Source organism: Phyllostomus hastatus, unplaced genomic scaffold (assembly GCF_019186645.2).
Source record: "Phyllostomus hastatus isolate PE091 unplaced genomic scaffold, TTU_PhHast_1.1 phas_contig_1520, whole genome shotgun sequence".
In the NCBI taxonomy this organism is placed as follows: Eukaryota; Metazoa; Chordata; class Mammalia; order Chiroptera; family Phyllostomidae; genus Phyllostomus; species Phyllostomus hastatus.
In genome coordinates this window covers 25,913-32,246 of record NW_025333623.1, presented here as the reverse complement: position 1 = coordinate 32,246, position 6,334 = coordinate 25,913, and positions in this window count along the sequence as shown.

Here is a 6,334-nt window from a genome sequence, read left to right as displayed (position 1 = left end):
CTGGCTGGCATAGCTCAGTGGATTGAGCTCGGGATGTGAATCAAAGCATCGCAGGTTTGATTCCCAGTCAGGGCACATGCCAGGGTTGCAGGCCATGGCCCCCCAGCAACCACACATTCATGTTTCTCTCTCTCTTTCCCCCCTCCCTTCCCTCTCTAAAAAATAAATAAATCTTAAAAAAAAATGGGCAAAGGACTTGAACAGACACTTCTCCAAGGAGGACATACAAAGGTCCCAGAGATGCATGAAAAGATATTCAGCATCATTAGCTATCAGAGAGATGCAAATTAAAACCACAGTGAGATACCACTTCACACTGGTGAGAATGGCCATCATAAACAAAACAACAAACAAGTGTTGGCGAGGCTGTGGAGAAAAGGGAATGGTAGTGCACTGTTGGTGGGACTGCAGACTGGTACAACAACTATGGAAAACAGTACGGGATTTTCTCAGAAAACTAAAAATGGATCTGCCTTTTGACCCAGCAATTCCACTGATAGCATTATATCCTAAGAACCCTGAAACACCAATCCAAAAGAACCTATGCACCCCAATGTTCATAGCAGCACAATTCACAATAGCCAAGTGTTGGAAGTAACCTAGGTACCCATCAGTAAATGAATGGATCAAAAAACTATGGTACATTTATACAATGGAATTCTATGCAGCAGAAAGAAAGAAGGAGCTCTTACCCGTTGCAACAGCATGGATGGAACTGGAAAGCATTATGCTAAACAAAATAAGCCAGGCAGTGAAAGACAAATACCATATGATCTCACCTTTAACAGGAACCTAAACAACAAGACAAACAAACAAGCAAAATATAACCAAAGACAGTGAAATTGAGAACAGGCTGACAGGACCAGAGGGAAGAGGGAAGGAAATTTCAGGGGAAAAGGGGAAGGGTTTACAGGAACATGTATAAAGGACACATGGACAAAAACAAGGAGGAGTGAAAATGGGAGGGAGGTGGGGGAGAGATGGTGGGGTGGGCTGGGATGGGAGTAAAAGACAGAAAACTGTACTTGTACAATTGAAATAAAAAAAAAACAAAAGCACTGATAAATGAAACAATGTGGATGAACCTTGAAGACATGCTAAGCAGAAAAATTCAGAAGCAAAAAGCCACCTTACATTATTTCATTTGTATGAAATACCCAGAATATATAAATCCAAAAGGAGAGGACAGAAATAGGGGGTGTACAATGGGGGAAACTGCCCGTGGGTGAGGATTTGGTTGACTTTGGAGAATGGAAATGTTTTGAAACTAGACAGAAGAGATGTTAGCACAACATCGTCGTGAATGTACAAAATGAAATTGAATTGTTCTCTTTAAAATAGTTGATGTTGTAGGAATTTGCCTCAATTAATTATTATTTGTTTAAATTAAAAAAGACATCTAAATTATTAAGTGATTAACTTAAGTAATGACTTCCGGCAAGATGGATGAATAGGTGGTTGCACTGTACCTCCTCGCACAACCAAGATTAGAACAACAATAATTTACAGGCAGAATAACACCAAGAACTGATAGAGGATTTATCTGAATGGAAGTCGGACAGCCAAGAAGTTGAAGTAGACCCATACATCCAGACTGGTAGGAGAAGACGATCCAGGCGGGTGCGGGGCTGGTGTGGGTCGGCGGCGCGCTGAGGTCAGGGAAAATTTGGGGCGAAATCGGCGCGACAGCCATCTGGGGCACAAGAACGCAGTGGTGATCCCTGAGTACGCAAGCTGCGGCTGGCGGACCCAGTGAGGCAGCGATTGTGGACCAGGGCAGAGCTCGCAGCCCAGGATCCCAGAGAAGGGTCTGAGCCCAGAACGGAACTACCGCCATTGTTCCCTCCTGTCCCCACTCCTGCCCCCGCCCCCACATATAACTTCACAATCAAGCAACTGGGGTGCCCAGCCCTGGTGAACACCTAAGGCTCCGTCCCCCACTGTAACAAGAGTGACCAGACCAGGGAAAAAAAAAGGAGAGACAGAGAAAGACATGTTTCCAAAAGAACAGATCAGTCCCCCAGGGCTCATCCTTTTGAGCGAGCAAGAAATAGCCAATCTATCAGATGCGCAGTTCAAAACACTGGTGATCAGAAAGCTCACGGAATTGGTTGATTTTGGGCGCAATTTAGATGAAAGGATGCAGGTTACCATAAAAGAGATGCAGGAAGATACGCGGAGGAGAGCCAATAGTGAAAGGAAGGAATCTGAGTCTCAAAACAATACAGTGGACCAGCAGGAAGATAGAATCAACCAAGCAGGAAAGCATGATGAAATAAGAATTCAAAAAATCGAGGAAAAGCTTAAGAGCATCCAGGACACCTTTAAATGTTCCAACATCCGATTATAGGGGTACCAGAATGGGAAGGGGAAAAGCAACAAATGGAGCACGTATTTGAACAAATAATAAAGGAGAACTTCCCCATTCTGGCAAAGGGAACAGTCTTCCAAGAAATCCAAGAAGCTCAGAGAGCCCCAAAGAAGTTGGACCCAAGAAGAAACACACCAAGGCACATCATAATTACATTAGCCAAGGTAAAAACAAAGGAGAGAATCCTAGAAGCAGCAAGAGATAAGGGGACAGTAACCTACAAAGGAGTTCCCATCAGACTGTCAGCTGATTTCTCCAAAGAGACCTTACAGGCAAGAAGGGGGCTGGAAAGAAATATTCCAAGTCATGAAAGACAAGGACCTACATCCCAGATTGCTCTATCCAGCAAAGCTCTCATTTAGAATGGAAGGGCAGATAAACTGCTTTTCAGATAAGGTCAAGTTAAAGGAGTTCATCATCAACAAGCCCTTATTTTATGAAATGCTAAAGGGACTTATCTAAGAAAAGAAGATAAAGAAAAAGACATGTATAGTAAAAGGACAGCAAACTCACAATTATTAACAACCACACCTAAAGCAAAACCAAAAGAAACTAAGTAAACAACTAGAACAGGAACAGAACCACAGAAATGGAGGGCACATGGAGGGCTAGCAGGAGGGGGGTGGGAGTAGGAGAGAGGGGGAAATGTTATAGAGAATAAGTAGCATAGAATGTAGGTTGAAAATAGATAGGGGGAGGGCAAGAATAGTATGGGAAATGTAGAAGCTAAAGAACTCACAAGTATGACACATGGACATGAACTAAAGGGAACGTGGGTGGGAGGGGGGTACAGGGTGGAGGGGAGGGAAGGGGGAAATGGGACAACTGTAATAGCATAATCAATAAAATATATTGAAAAAATAAAATAAAAAACTGGTAATACAAAAAAAATAAAGATAGTAACAAAAAAAACCTTAAGTAATGAATTAGAGAAACAGAAGGAGAGTAATCTTTTACTCCATATACTTTTGTAATACTTAAAATTTTACAAATTTATATTTGTATACTATTACATATATAATTAGAAGTTATAAAAAACAATCTATATCCAAACATATAAAATCTTAAGAGAAAGGTGATTAGTAAAAATAAGGCAGAGATAAAAACCTAAATATGATTCACTTCCTGTTAAGGGGGTTTAATTTATAGTAAGTTGACAAATCAACAAAAAATATTCTAAAAACATGATAGAAAAATAAGCAAAGAACATGAATAAGTAAATGTGGGTGAAAAAAAGTTCACCTTTGTTTATATATAATGAAACAAACACAAATTAACACACATTATTTTTTACTCATCACCTTATGAAATTCTTAACAATATAAATAGGATAAAGAGTTATTTCACCTGGTTGACTTAAACTAGGAGGTGTGGCTGGAACAGTAGTAGGCTTGATACCTCAAAAAATAAATTTGATTACATTAACCATCTTTATCTATACAAGGAATTTAATTTGACTTTTTATTTTTTTAAGATTATTTCTCTAAATGAACAATATACACACTTTCCTATCTTTACAATTCTACTATGGAAAGTTACTATATGGATTTCGTGTAAGAATGTTTACTGTAGCTTTATATTTTAGAATGGAAATCCTAGAAATTAACTAATAGAAAATCATAAAAATAATATATTCCCAAAACATATGTATCTTTAAAAAAAGTGCCATCCAATCATTATCATACTACATAATTCATATGTTTTTGTTTTTCACCTAGTATTTCACATTTTTCCATGTTAGGGCATATATATCTACCTTATAATATTTCATATGCTGCTAGTGATTTTTTATATAGTTTCCTCTAACTGATGATAAAAAATGATTGAAAGTCCCATGGGGAAACTTGATATTTAAGAAAAAAATCCCTATAGATTATGTTCTTTATAAACATTTTCTCACAATCCTCTCTTCTTTGAAACACTAAACAGTATCTGTTATATAAGTCCTTTATGTAATACTTATGGTTAACTCTTTCAACAGACCATATCAACTGTACTTGCACAACAATAAAAAAGTTTAAAAGAATAAATAACTCAAATCATAAGTGAAGCTTTTTACTAAATTTCAAAAAATCCTGGATAATTATAAAGTTATTTTACATTTTGAAATTAAAAAAAAGTTAAAAAACTAAAAGAGCCTATCAACACAGTATCCCACAGTGCATATACCCATTAGGACTATGTGAGTAAACACAGATGGGCTAATGAGTATAAACTTCACATGCAATCTTAATATATCAGTCCACAAAAAAAACATCTTTCCCCCCTCCAAAACCTCACAGAACTCAGCTACGGTACTCAAGGATGCTACCAGTTTCCAGATGTAGAAGAATTACAAAAAGGTGTTCTAATTACAATGTTAACAGGCATAATTCCCCTTAATCCTTTAAAATATTAGGAGAATAGGAAATATACCAACAAATTAGAAGCCAGTAATAAAAATTTGTTTTGCGTTCAACACCCTCATGTTTAACAGGAAACCAAATTGGGATAAGTGGAGCTAAATTAAGACCTTGTGTGAGGTCTGCCCAGGCTAAAGCTCTTCCCACAACACTAGTTCCCCCTTGTCCACATGGGATACATTCCACAAACCCCACTGATGCCTGGAAACCTGGATGGTGCTGAACCATATATACATTATATTTTTACTGTACATACATAACCATAATAAAGTTTAATGTATAAATTAGGCAAGGTAAGAGATTAACAACTACTACTAATAAAATGGAACAATTATAACAATTTCCTGTAATAAAAATAATGTGAATGTGGTCTCTCCCTCTGAAAATATCGTATTGTACTGCACTCTCCCTTTTTCTAGTGATGATGTGCGATGGTACAATGCCTATGTGATGAGAAGAAGTGAGGTGAATACACTGAACCGGGGCATGAGTCCCTGGGTGGGAAAGAGTGGGACAGTGTGAGATTTCATCATGTTGCTTGGAATGGCAAATAATTTAAAACTTACGAGTTACTTATTCCTAGAATTTCCATTTAATATTTTCGGACCCTGGTTGCGGGTAACTGAAACCACAGAAAGTGAAACTGTGTATGTGGTGATTACTGCATTGTTCTTGTCTCCTGTTTCTGCTGAAACCAGAGAGGAGCCAGAGACAGCACCTCCAAAATCAGGGAGACTGTTCTGTCCACCATACCAAAATAATCTCCCAAGGCTTAAGCAGAGCAGCTCATCAGAAGTCCATGCAAGAAGTCCTCCATTACATTTCAATAACAAAAGAATTTTTCTGCCTTTCAGTTGCTATGAAATTTACTTTCTATTCCTAAATAAAAATGCCCAGTAAAGAGAAAAAGAATAATTATATGAGGAAGGGAAAGGTGGGGGTCTTGTTCTAGAGACAGCAGAAGCTTCCCAGTTTAGATATTAATTACTACATATTGTACTAGGAACAAAACTGGTTGTAGTCCAGGAAATAAAACATCATCTTGGATCATGAAGATACCCTGTAAAGTTATCAGCAGATTGTTTTTAAAATAACAGATTAATAAAGTTAATGACATAGAAAATAGGTGTATTGACAAAGAAAGCCATGGGCCTTCCTCGTCACTAGTATTATGACTGGAGTGATGCTGTAAGTCATAAATGAACTTCCTTAAGAGCTTCCTGTATGACAGGCACTGTGCTAAGAGCTCCAAGTGCATCCCACTTTAACTCTACTGTCACCCAGTGAGGAAGGCATTAACTCACTTTACACACGAGAAAAACACATTTAAGGTTTATTAACTTGTTCCCACGTTTGTCCCAATGTCTGCAAACTGTGGCAAATAGTTGTAGAATCACTAAGTGTAACAACTACAATGGCTGTGAATGTGTTCTTTCTCCTTTCATTACTAAAAATGATGGATAAGTGTAAATTACCAGATACTTAAAGGATTTTTAAAGTCACCTGGCAGTTAAAGAATTTTGAAAAATACAAGCAGAAAGTACTAAACCTGAGACACTGG